Source organism: Grampus griseus (genome assembly GCF_964374135.1).
Source record: "Grampus griseus genome assembly, chromosome: 20".
NCBI lineage: Eukaryota > Metazoa > Chordata > Mammalia > Artiodactyla > Delphinidae > Grampus > Grampus griseus.
Window position 1 is genome coordinate 15,984,173 of NC_139014.1, and position 13,981 is coordinate 15,998,153.

Below are 13,981 nucleotides of genomic sequence, written 5' to 3' on the forward strand. Positions count from 1 at the left end.
GAAAGAGCCCGAAAGAGAAGAAAAAGCGGCCGCTCCCCGCCGCCGCCGCCTTCCCCTCCCCCTCCGCCTCGCCCCCCCGCCCGGAAAGTCAGGGCGGCTCCGGGCGCCGGGGGGGAGGAGAGCGGCGGGCCCGGGCCGGAGCCGCCGCCGCGCGCCCCCGCCCGCCGCCGCCGCCGGCCCTCGGCGCCCAGGCCGGGGGCTGTTTGCAAACTGCGCCCATTTTGTGGGGCTGAATCCGCCCGGGCAACGCTCTTCCATCACGTGGTAGGTGCTGCTGCTGCTGCTCCTCTCCTCCTCCTGCTGCCCTTTCTCCTTCTCCTCGCTCTCCCTGTGGCTCCCATTTCTCCCTCTCTTTGTTAGTTGTAACTAGAAAGGCAGGGCAGGGCAGGAAAAATCCCCGGAACTTTAAATGGCCTCTCCGGGCTTCCCTGCTGCGGGTCCGAGGCTGGGAGTCGCCCCAAGGGCGGGGGTGTGCGGGGGCCCTTCCCCACCAGCTGCCGCCTCGTTCGCCAGCTTTTCCTTTGGCGTTCTATTTAAAAATGCGGCCTTAAGAACACGATTTATTCCGGTTTTAAAAAAAAAAACCCAAACAAACTCTTGCTCTCGCCTTGAACTTCTCTTGACTGCAAAAGGCCTTTCTCTGGCCGAAACACACATCTTGCGCGTTTCACGGTGTGTATCACAACTCTGATTGTTTAGTGAGATGGTTATTTGTTTCATTTATTTATTATTTTTGTTGCTTGTAAATTGAGGTCACTTACGTTTTCACATCTAGTCTCCCTCAGGCGGACGTGTTTTTTTTTTTTTTTTAAACTAAAGAGGAAGAGACATTTATTTGCTTTTAAGTGAGTTTGGGGGGCCTGTTTTCCGGCTGACTGTCTTTTGATTCTCAGCAAATAATTTGATTGTTTTCCATAGGATAAACAGCCTTACCCCCACGCTTTACTTAAAAATCCTTTTGTTTTCCGTTGTCGGGATCCCAGTGTGGTTTTTTTTGGAGAAACACGTTACTTAACTCTTGCTTATTGATTGCCTCAGGGGAGAAGGGGTGACATGATGGCGCCACTTTAAATTGCTCTCTCCTTCTCCTCCGTTTTTCCCCCCTTTATTCTGGAGGTCACTGGAGCATTTTTCGTGACCTATTAATAAACTACTTGAGAATGTTAACAGTACAACTAATAGGGCTAGAGTTTGGTACCTTAAGGGTCGGGAGACCCGAATCCCGAGGTCCCCAAAGTTCCGAGAAATCTTCCTAGTCCTCCTGCCTCGCCTCCCTCCCCTCCATTCACAATCCTGGTGTTGCCATCTCCTTTGTCACGTGGCTAGCAATCATTGTGTTTTTTTTGTTTGTTTTGGGGTGTGTGTTTATATTTTTAAATTGTAGCCCAGAAGAACTTCTCTCCTCCCCATTAGAGAGATCAAAACGTTTTAGTTTTTTTAGTTTTAAAATCGGACATTTATAATAAACGATAAAATTACATAATCTTTGCCTTGCATAATCATGATATAGTTATAGGTTGTTACTGAACTTCGTTTCTAAAGCACTTTCAAGTATGGAAAGTAGAACATTGGAATATGTTTTCCATTTCTCAGAATAGTCTGTAGTATTTTCCCTGCTTTTTGGGCCCTTTAAAGAAACCACTATTTACAAGGGCTTAAGTGGGTGTGTTTTCCCCTCCCCCCTTCTACAGGCTATACTTAGTTCTTTTTCTAGCATACTGTCTGACCAATTTAGAAATTTTCAATTGTCTACATGCCTGTCATTTAAAACTATTTTTCTTTTCTCGCAACAATAGTGAACACTTTTGAGTAATAATTGTTTTCTACCTGAAGGTATTTCATTATGTTTCTGTTACGTTTTTGATCCAGAGAATTTTTACTACTAATCCTATAGATTTAGAAGAATGTTTTTCTATTATGTTTCTTCCTATCAGTTTTCCCCGTAGTTGGGTAAATTCCTATTTTATAAAATACCGAATACATTTCTGTGTTGTTTCTACAGAGCTTACTAACCGCGTTTCCAATTTGAAAAAAGATCTGTCGTGTGTTTAAAAAATTTCAGAAAGTCAATATGAAATATAGTGATTCTTGTGTGCATTGATTCGTTTCCTCTACCATGTATATTTTCAATGGTTTTGGGCCATTTTCTTTGCTAACAGTTACATCATGTCATGTGATATGTGCAGTGTGATGTGTAGTTCTAAAAATAAGGCAAGGTAAAAATGCTCATCTCTTGGGAATCTAAAAAATGTATTATAAATGTGGGATAACTATCCTCAGTCATGGAATTCTGATTTCGATTTCCGCTAGGTTTATCCTACAAAGTATGCATTCCTTTGACCTTTAGCATATTTGATGTATTTGTTAGTGATCTCATGATTTGAGGTGGTCAATTTTTAATTTTCAAGTGTGTACCACTTGGAGGGAAACATAGATGTGACAAAGATTCTTAACATCTGTATTGTGGTAAAGATGATTGGTCTCTGATGACTGCCTTATTTAAGTATATGAAAAGTATTTTTGATTTACATCTGTAGACAGTTAAGAGTGATCAATTAAGTATTGATAGAGCCTTGAGGTATGGTGGGGTTTTGGTCCTTTTATCTTTGTGAATCTACTTAAGTGAGGTATTTAGAAGTGTTGCTGCATCTTTCTTGAAAGGCTTATTCAGAATTTTAGTGTTTGACTTTTGTGCTTTACCAAAGTGAGATGTTAAATCTTTGTATGATTTTCTTCCTGCCTACACACGTTATTCCTATGGTTAAACCTGCAGAGCACACGTTGATTGTTAGGTGACTTATCATTATCCTGTTGAGGAAAATTCTGGAAGCTAGAAAATGAGTAAGCCTTAGTTCTCTTTTAACTTTTATCAAGGTGAGAGGAAAGGAAAATAACTATTTTTTTCTTCTTCAAACACTGCCAGTACCTTTCCATTTCTAGTCATGCTACACTGTAACCAGTGTCTCTACTACTCTGGATTTTATTGGATTGATCACAGATTTTAATTGTATTTTAAAGTGAGTAACAAGTTATAGATTTGTTTTGTTTGATATAACCTGACTCATGCAATCTGTAAACATAGGGCCATTGTGGTTGACGATGCTGATTTGAGAGGGTATTTTAGTATTGAGTGGTTCTAATTAGGAACTTTTTTGAGTAAAGCTTAGTTACCTTGTTACAGTACTAGAAAAGCAATTTTAAAATGTGAAAAACGTTACTAATCCATGTTGGATTTTCTAAATAATAGTCATTGAAAGTACTGTGTTTAAAGAATATTGCTTATTCCTCTTATATTGAGTCATCTTCCTTGGGCGGGGGGTTTGGTAGGGGTTATTTTTTTCTTCTTGGCGAGGTCATTAGACACAGAAATTAAGTGATTTCCTTCCTGGAGAGAGAGAGACTTTTTTTTTTTTAATTAATTGGGATTTTTTTGGTTTTTTTTTTAACCCCAAACATCTTTCCATCCCCTTGAGTTTGGAAAGGAGGAACTAGTGCAGACTAAGTATGTGGTCTTTGGTTGATTGCCCCAGAGCAAATCTCATTATTGAGTGGTTTATTTAGAGTTTCAAAGCACCTTTTCTTTGCCCTCTTTCTCTATTTTAAGTAAGTTTCTGCCTTGATTGGTTAGATTGTTCTGGGTCTCAGGAAGCATATTTTACATTAGTGCCTTTTTACTTGATCACTTTATAAAAAAGTACAGGTGCAGGTGACTCAAATAAAATGGCCCCAAACACCTGGCCTTTTTACTGTGACAGTGCAGAGTACTTGGACCACATCCTTTCCCTAAAAAGGACTTTAGCTATTTCTTGGAAATCTATATTAAGTCTGGATTTTGAGTCTTCATGTTGCTTCTGAAGATGTATGTTTAAATTATAGTTTCTATCATAATAAATTGCATATTAGCCTCTGGGCATACTAAAAGCTGTGCAAAAATATTCCTGCCGGAGTGTGATAATTCATGACACAAAACAAGACACTTTCATCAGTACTTCCCATTCCCTGAAATGTGAGATCAAAACTCAGTGAACCGCAGTAATGCTTAGAAAAGACAATATGAATTTAAAAAGACAAATATTACACTGTGATAGAGGTCACCAATATTTGAAGGTCACAAGAAAAGATAAGAAAGAAAGTGGTGTCCTTGGGTGTCACTTGCAGATTGTGCAGAGAATTGTGGCTCATAGGAAAAGACCAGTATATATGATTGGGAGGGTCACTATTATTTATTAGTTCGGTTATCATTTGTTCCTGCATTATGCCCTGTGCCTGCCTTTTAGGATGTAGGGTAAAATGTATAGGAGAAAATGAACTGATAGGTATGATTTACCAAAAAGCTTGGCCTCCAAAAAGAACTGAAGTAGATGTTTTTTTTCTTTGTGTGTTAAGCTTTTCTTGTCTTTAATCAAACAAAAGTAAAAGCAAAAATGTAGGGTGTGAGGAAACTGACTTCAAAGTAGAGAGCACAGTTCATATTTATGAATGAAAAACAAACTTGGGTAGTCTGAAAGAAAAACTTAAGGATTGTATAAGAAGATTTTAAACCATTATGTCAAAGAGAGGCTCTTCAAGGTAGATACCTTTTAAATTTTTGTTTATCTGTTGGGTAGTGGTCTCTGGCAATGGATAGCTGCTTAATAAATGTTACCTTCTGCAAGCCTTGCTTTTCTAAGATTTTAAACTAGCTCTATAAAATTGTAACATTTGAATGCCCTAGCCCACTAGGGAATTATTTAGCTATATATTTTATTGTTGTTGACTGTAAACTTTCCTTTTTTTCCTCCAGTTCTAACTTTTTAAAAATACAGTTTCTCCCCAAGCTTTTGAGAGTGAGGAAATGTAAGGTGGAGGTAAATTCAGTGCAGTTTTATCTAAATGTTATCAAAAACTCTGGTTCTTGTTACTTGAACCAGGAATCCCAAATGAGATCTCACTCTGAATTTTAAGTACAGCAGATTCTGCCCTTGTTTGGAAAAAAGTTGCTTGAGTGGCATCAAACTTAATAGAGTCCCTCAGCTTTTGATTTCTTTATATATGTATATATTTTTTCAATACATTTATTTATTTATTTTTGGCTGTGTTGGGTCTTCGTTGCTGCGCGTGGGTTTCCTCTAGTTGCGGAGAAGCAGGGGCTACTCTTTGTTGTGGTGCGCTGGCTTCTCATTGCGGTGGCTTCTCTGGTTGTGGAGTATGGGCTCTAGGCACGCGGGCTTCAGTAGTTGTGGCTCACCGGCTCTAGAGTGCAGGCTCAGTAGTTGTGGCGTCCGGGCTTAGTTACTCCACGGTATGTGGGATCTTCCAGGACCAGGGATCGAACCCGTGTTCCCTGTATTGGCAGGCGGATTCTTGAGCACTGTGCCACCAGGGAAGTCCCTTAATTTCTTTTTAAAAAGGGAGCAGCTTAGGGTCAGACCTGCTTAAATTCAGTTGGAGGGGAAGTGTTTGGGAATAAAAAAGATGAATTACAATTTTGTTGTTAGGGCAGTAAACCAAAAATTGCTAAAAACTGATATCTAGGCTTTCCCTTGCTATTTGGCCTTTGTGACTGCTTACTAGCACCTCCACTGGAGGGTATGATGAAGGGATAGAGGCGAAAAGCTAATTAGTTTAGCTTCTGATGTTTGCTAGCGTTAGAGGCTTTGCAGAAAACTGGTCTGATAAGTTGAACTGTCAGGAAAGTTTCGTTAAACTGCTCATATATTGCCATGGAGAACTGAGGATGTTTGAAGACTTTAAGCATATTTCAGAAGATAATGGATTGCTGTTTTTTTGTAGTTAATCTTTAATTCAGTATTCTAAAGGGATAGGTTGATTCAGTGAGATCCCTCGACTTTGGTCAGGTACCCCCTCCTCATCCCCTACCCCCCCCCAACCTAAGAAGAACTTGTTTGCTTTTGAATTGCTTGAACCCTTCAAGAAATCTTCGATTTTAGTATTGTTCAGAAATACTTGTATTATTAGAGTTTGCTAGGAAGAGATGAGATAAAAATACATTTTTCCTTCTTTGTTTTTTGTGAGGTAAACTGGAAGGAAACTTGAATGCAGTGATAGAATAGAAATAGGATAAACATGAATAAATATTTTGATATGTAGTTATCCTTCAAAACAATTTTATTTTTTTTTTAAATGCAAACATAATCTTACCTGTTTCGTAGCTTGGTCTTTTTTTTTTTTTTGCGGTACGCAGGCCTCTCACTGTTGTGGCCTCTCCCGTTGCGGAGCACAGGCTCCGGACGCGCAGGCTCAGCGGCCATGGCTCACGGGCCCTGCCGCTCCGCCGCATGTGGGATCCTCCCAGACCGGGTCACGAACCCGTGTCCCCTGCAGCGGCAGGCGGACTCTCAACCACTGCGCCATCTGGGAAGCCCCGTAGCTTGGTCTTTTTTTTCACTTAGTTATATATCATAGAGATTTTTCACATCAACATATAAACAGTTTTTTTTTTTTCCCCCCGGTACGCGGGCCTCTCACTGTTGTGGCCTCTCCCGTTGCGGAGCACAGGCTCCGGACGCGCAGGATCAGCGGCCATGTCTCACGGGCCCAGCTGCTCTGCGGCATGTGGGATCTTCCCAGACCGGGGCACGAACCCATGTCCCCTGCATCGGCAGGCGGACTCTCATCCACTGCGTCACCAGGGAAGCCCTAAACAGTTTTTTTTTTTAATAGCTGCATAATATTCTATTGTATCTTTTAAGTTTAGTTTTTTTTTTGTATTACAATTCTTTAGTAAAAGAACTGTCTTCAGCAGAATTGTGCATATATTCTTATGTATTTGTGAGAATATTTCTGTTGGATAGGTTCATAAAAGTGCAGTTACTAGGTAGAAGTCTGAGTAGTTGCATTGAAAATTTTGATAGGTATTGCCTTCAAAAGGCTTATGTAGCCAAATTTAGTAGTTTAAAAGTAACTTAAAAAAAAAGTAACTTAAAAAGTTTGTCAGTCTGAGTGCATGTGCTTGGCAATGTAAATGACTGGAACTTGAGGTAGTTGAAGCCTGTCCTAGATTCTGTTGGTTCCTGCTTCTTTTTTAAAAAAAATATTTATTTTATTTATATTTATTTTTGGCTGTGTTGGGTCTTCGTTGCTGAGTGTGGACTTTCTCTAGTTGCAGCCAGTGGGGGCTACTCTTCCTTGCGGTGCGCGGGCTTCTCATTGCATTGGCTTCTCTTGTTGCGGAGCACAGGCTCTAGGTGCGTGGGCTTCAGTAGTTGTGGCACGCGGGCTCTAGAGCACAGGCTCAGTAGTTGTGGCACATGGCCTTAGTTGCTCCGCGGCATGTGGGATCTTTCCGGGCCAGGGACCGAACCCGTGTCCCCTGCATTGGCAGGCGGATTCTCAACCACTGAGCCACCAGGGAAGCCCCGTTCCTGCTTACTGTTAGATTGTTTTTACCTTATGATCAGACACCCCCATTAACTTTATAATGAATCTCCATCTGATGCATTCAGCATAGACTACTCAGGTTAGCTAACATGTATTGGTCCACTCTCTGCCAGATGCAGTGCTACATGTAAGGATAGAGATAAAACAAGCCATAACCTTCCTTTTAAGAAATACACAGTCGGGATTGGGGCGGGAGGGCGACAAAACTAGGTGTTTATGTTCCATTATGAGCTGTTGCCCAGGGTGTCATGGGAGTGCATATTAGACCCTAGAGTGGAAGGGACCTCTAACTTCACCTGGAATGAATGGGGAATAGTTTAAAGAGCATGTGATCTTGAGCTAAAACTTGAAAAGCAAAGGTGCCAAGGGTATGGAAGAATCTGGAACTATAAGATTCAGGTGGCTAAGGTGGGGACAGGTTGGAGATGAGGCTGAGTGTAAAAGGGGGGCAGATAAATGTTGTGTGGAAGTTTGAGTTCATCCTTACCCTAGAGTCACTGAAGGATTTTAAGCAGGAGCACAACATGGTTGGAGTTATGTTCCCTCTCTTCTTCCCTTTTTTCCTCCTGCTTTCTAGTAATCATTTTGGTAGTGGGTACTAGGTTGAAGGCTTGCTGAGACAGGAAGAAAGAACAGTTGAGAGATTACAACTGTCTGGATTACTGTAATACGTAAGAGGTTCTGAACTAAGGCAATGGTATTAAGGATGCAATGAATGTGCCTGTCATTCTATATTGAATCCTCCCTATTTAGCCTTCAGTAGTCAGTCAGAATGTCATCTCTTTCTGAAGCCTTGCTTGATCCCTTCAGGAAAAACAGTGCTTTATCATCTGGGTTTACCTTCACGCCTAATTTCTATCTTTTTATCTTTGGCATTGATGACACTGCTATAATTCTTGGTGTCTCCAGCATTAGACCATGAACTCCTATAGCCTTCCTATTATTCCTATCTGGTATTAGTATATGTTTAAGTATTAGTATATGTTTAAGTAAGATGTCTATCAGATGGTAAATCAGTGATTGGGATCGGGATTCATTCACATGGGGCATGTTGAGGGGCAGGAACTGGTTTTGGATTTGGTGTTGGGGATAGGGATGTTGGAAGTAGCTGTATGGGCGATACTGGACCCTCCTTATTCTTTAGGTTTCAACTTAGATGTTTTTGCCCCGGGAAGCCTTTTGTGACCCCACCCACTCTCAGCCTGTGTGAGGGTCCCCCCAGGATTCCCTGATCACAGTGAGTGTCTGTCTTTACGTGGGGCTTTGAATGCTGTAGGCATTTTAATAAAATGTCTGTTGGAGATAATCAGTTGGTATTTCTCATTGACTTTCCCATAAAGACTAAAATTCAAAAACCTCATGTCTAGCAGTTAAGCTCCTTCCAGTTTAGACCTAGCATTGTATATAGTGGTAACACAACATTGTAATTCAACTATACTTCAATTAAAAAAAAAAAAAGAAAGCATGGGCCTTACAGTTAGAGATTTGAATCGGAATCCTGTCTGCAGCTTGGTAGTTGTGTGAGCTTGGGCATGTTACTTAACTTCTGAGCACCAGTTTCCTTATCTATAAAATGAGAATAAGAGTACATACTCGTCTTATAATGTTATTGTGATGACTAAATGAGGATGTGTATGTAAAACATTTAGCACAGTGACTGACGCAGTAAAAGGTCAATTAATGTTAGTGAACATTAGAGCATTTAGTAAATGTTAGTGAATGTTAGAGCAATCATAATAATAACCTATTCTCCAGCCAGAGCTATGATTCCCTTAGTAATTATAAAACCTAAGAAGCCCTGCCCTGTTGGCATAGAAAGTGTTAGGGACTGGGGTGGTGAGGTCCACATTGTTTCTTTGCTTTATAATAAAAATTTTGCTGCCCACTCCCTGTTGTATTCCATAACAAATCCACATTTGTAAAAGAAATACAAAAAAAAAAACTTTCCAGTGTTTTCCATAATGTAGCTTTTGATACTTCATCACAAAGCACTGCATAGCTGCTTTTTCCCTCTCTTTCTTGAGAAGCTGCACATGTACCACTTGGTTCATCCAAGTTCTGTGGATCATCTCCCAAATCCTTCCCTATTATTTTGTTTAATTTTTTTTTTTTTTGGCGGTACGCGGGCCTCTCACTGTCGCGGCCTCTCCCGTTGCGAAGCACAGGCTCCGGACGCGCAGGCCCAGCGGCCATGGCTCACGGACCCAGCTGCTCCGCGGCATGTGGGATCTTCCCGGACCGGGGCACAAACCCGTGTCCCCTGCATCGGCAGGCGGACTCTCAATCACTGCGCCACCAGGGAAGCCCGTGTCAGTTTCTTGATTAGAATTTCCTCATCTTTCTCTGCTTAGCACAATCTTATACGTGAAAGCCTACCTCTAGGTCTGTTTTGACTACTCTAGCCCTGTCAGTAAGTACTCACAATGCTTACTATGTACCAAGCCCTAACTAGATAAAGTTAGTGAGCATGCAAAGAGGGATGTTAAGGAACTTCCCCTGTCTCGGAAATAGAATAAATTAATATTAATAAATTGACAACTAGGGAACATTCAGATGATTTTAATTGAGTGATGGCTTTAAGTGCGTTGTACAATTTAAGCAGGAAGAAAGTGATGTGAATCTGAATAGTCTGGAAAAGTTGTTGTGGAGATGCTGTGTATTGAAGGATTAAGTTTTGGGCTTAAAGGGTAGAAGGACCTTCCAGGTAGAGGCAGCAGCATAGGCAAAGATTATGGAGTTGAATCTGGGGGCAGGGAGTTCTAGGTCTAAGCCACCTGATGCACTTGCTTTGAACCTTCCAGGTAGAGGCAGCAACATAGGCAAAGATTATGGAGTTGAATCTGGGGGTAGGGAGTTCTAGGTCTAAGCCAACTGATGCACTTGCTTTGATATTGTTTTAAGTTTCATCTCAGAGAATTTGGACTCATGAGAAAGGTACTAGGAGTTATTCTAGAGTAGAGAAGAGAGGCGATAAAAAGAATGGATTACGGAATGGATTAGAGGACTGAGGCATCAGTCAGGAAGCTGTTACGATAATTTAGATGTGAGCTCATGCAGACGCGGGCTGGGTTTGGGTTGGCACTGTTAGGAAAGGAGAGGATACCCCAAAACTGAACAGCCCGCCCTGCCACCTGTACAGCTTTATGAGAAATAAATGAGAGATTTTTATCATAAAGGAGCTGAAATTATGAAGGAAAAGACAGCCTTCTCTCTTAAGAGCCTTTACCTTTTCGGTTTATGTCACTTATTTGGCCCTTCTGCAGACTTTGGGCCCTTCCAAAGCCTGGAGGAGACTTCGACCATTCCACTGTGGTGAACACCTTGGTTGAGATTCTTGTTGCATCCTATCTGGATTATTGCAGTAGCTCCTTCATTGGTCTTTGACTTTTTACTTTCTTTTAATCTGTCTTACCCAACTGGTCTCTGAAGCACAGTTCTCATGTGTCACTCCCCATTTGAAAAACCTTTAATGACTTTCTGCTGCCTTTAAGTCTGAGTAAAGGCTGGCTATTGAAGGTTGTCCATTAATGATCTGGCTTCAAACTTCCTTTTCACCTATTTCTATAGTGTTTTCTCTGTTACAATATGCTTTATATTTCAAGCAAATTGATTATTTCTTTCACCCTCCAGGATATCCTATGTTTTCCCACAGTTTTGCCTTTTCCCGTGCCTTTTCCTCTCACTAGAATGCCACATTACCCTTCTTTTACCCCAGCCTTCTACATAATGAAATTTTAGCTAATTTTCAGGTTTCAGCTGAAATTTTGATAACTTCACAGACACTTCCCTAACCATCCTTCCTCTGCCTATTTCTTTCTTTGTTTTGTGCAGAGTAATGAGGTGATGGTGGGAAGAGGTTAGTAGAAGCCACATTATGGGCAAGCTTCTTGTCCCCCATTTGATTTTTGCTTCTGTTTTCAGTGAAAGTGCGGTTGTTGGCCACCCAAATGGCCAAACACTTCCCTTTGGGTCCCGGCAGCTTATCAACATTTTTGCAAGGTGGATGCTGCCAGTTTATTCTTGTGTAACTGGAGTCCTGTCTTGGGAATTTACAAGGAATAAGGCGTGGTTCTCACTTGCAGGTGTGGAGTTAGTTTTGACTTGCACTATTTGAAGCAGCCAGATATGTGTGCTTTCTGGAAATCTGTATATACAGAAATATATATATACATGTACAGACATCTGTAGCTATAGAGATAATCTATCTCTAGACAGTGGTTCTCAATTGGGGGTTGTGATTTTGCCCCCTGGGAGACATTTGTCATTTCTGGAGGCATTTTTGGTTGTCATAATTTATAGGAGAGGAGAGTGCTGCTGGCATCTAGTGCGTGTAGAGGCCAGGGATGTTGCTAAACCGCCTGCAGTGCACAGGAGAGATCCCCTTCCTCCACAACGAAAAATAATTTGGCACAAGTCAGTAGTGCTGATGTTGAGGAGCTCTGTCCTAGGGGTGTACTTCGGCTTCCCAGTGCTGCTTGTGTTAGGTGGAAGTTTGTTCTTGAATCTGTATTGCAGTTTATAATAATAGAATCATAAGCACAGGAAGGGACCCTAGAGGTCGCATATTTGGACTTTATTCTAACTTGTATCCCTCAGAACAGTGTTCTGCAAGATATTGATAGGTGTAATGGAAAAAAGATGTTTATTTGTTAAAGCTGCAAATATTTGAGTATTCAGTATAATGAAGTGTGTTGTGAATCTTCATCAAGGAAGTTTCTCCTAAATGTGTTTGCCTGCTGAACCCATTTGACATCTTCCAGTCTCCAAAATGCTTCCTTGGAACTGGGAAGGAAACTGTTATTACCTAGCCCAAACTTTTATAGCCTTTTAAAGGACTTTGATAAGATAGCCCTTGTTTTTGTCTCTTCAAACTTACTGCTGAATCTTAATTTATGTCAGTGACAGCAGGTACATTAGCTCCATCTTTTTTTTTTTTGGTCAGATTGTGGTTTATTAGATGAACTAAAAAGTTGGAATATTTTAGGTTCCTTTATTCTGAATGTACCATATAACTTTACTATCTGTCCCCACCAGTGAATTGGAAATTATAATCCCAGCCCGAAACCTACCACCCAGGTTGTTATGAGGATTAGTAAGTAATTATAGCTTTTAATGCTTTGTATTCTTTGGAGAAAGATGATTTATCATAAACTGTTTTTGTAAAACTGCTTAAGTCTGACAGTTTTTCTCTGCTCTGAATTGTTGAGTAGTGATGTTTTTTGGGATTCAAGTGGGATGGGAATCGTTTCAATCAACATTTTGCTCATTATGTTAAATTTAAGAAAGATATTTTGCCTTATTCACATTTTTTGGATCTTTAAGAATTTGCATTATTTTTGCTTGCTTCCCTTTTATTATATAAGCAATACATGTTTATGGTGGAAACATTACGTAAGCCAGAAAATAAAAGACAAAAGAATCTTATCACCTACATTTTAAAAGAGAAATGAGGTCATAGTATGTGTTTTATTTTTTAACACCTTTTTTTTTCATCTCACATTTTTTCGTTTCAGTAATATTTGCTTTTTGTCTATAGGTTATAATAACAATGCAAATAATGGGTGCTTGTGCCAGGCACTAGGTTAAGTAATTGAAAGTATTTTGTTTAATCATCACAGCAGCCTTCTGAGGTCAGCTCTGTTTCTTGCAGACGAGGAAATTGAGGGAACAGAATAGTTAAATAATTTAAATACAGGTGGAGCCAGGATGTGAACCTGGACTGGCTCCCCTCATCTGTGAATGTCTTTGGGAGTAATATTGCATCTCAGCACAGCGTTTCAAGTCAATGAAGGGAGAGGGGTGTAGTTTTTAATATGTATATTTTTAACAGCAGTTTTGGTGTAGAAAGATAAAGATTTAGGAGTTAGGAATGGAATTTCTTCTGAAGACTTCACTTTTCCCCTTCCCTATTTATTGAGACAATTGTTTTAGTAACTACTCTTTGCAATGCATCCTATGGGGATATTGAGACCAAGGACGGAGTGTAAGCAAAATAAATTCGCTTTTGAGGTGTATGTGATTAATGTCAAGTTCTCGGACTGCTTGCGGAGGGTCAGAGAAATCTTGAAACAGATGGGATTTGAGTCAGCAGGTTTTTCTTTAAGTTGTGAATTTTTAAGAACTGAATAATTCTGAAATAACTTTGGTATGTTTACTGCTTAAGTACCTCTGTGGTGTGAAGTTAATTACACCCCTCTTTTTACCTGAACTGTGTGAACATGAGTTTTCGTCAGTAAGTTTTGTGGAAGCTGTGTAACATCTGTGCCCTTGCTTGAGTCCCCAGAGGGAGGCTGTTTCCTGCTATTTCTGAGACTTAACTGTAGTGCTTTGGGGTAGTAGGCTACATCTACTCTCATATGCTGTATTAATCATCTGGCACTGATAATGTGCCTCCTTGCATTGCCAGTATCAACTGTATATTGATATCAGTGCGAAAGAGGATATTGAGTTGATGGGAAAGATCAGATAGTGATTTTTGTTTATGGGAGAAAATACCTTTTATAAAATTGACTTGAGGTATTTTGAATAAAGAACTTACATTGGTTCATCTGTCAATTCAGCCAGTGTAACATAACTATTTTTTATTACATTAGGAATTATT

At 40.4% G+C, this 13,981-nt stretch overlaps 1 protein-coding gene across 3 annotated transcripts in view; it reads left to right on the forward strand.

Moving 5' to 3' along the window:
- Positions 1-219: 219 nt before the first annotated feature.
- The window catches only part of KANSL1 (KAT8 regulatory NSL complex subunit 1), a 142,300-nt gene continuing 128,538 nt past the window's right edge, over positions 220-13,981 (forward strand). For all 3 annotated transcript variants that reach the window (XM_082679279.1, XM_082679280.1, XM_082679281.1), the window contains exon 1: positions 220-264. The gene's annotated coding sequence lies outside the window, so the exon portion shown is untranslated. The remainder of the gene's footprint in view (positions 265-13,981) is intronic.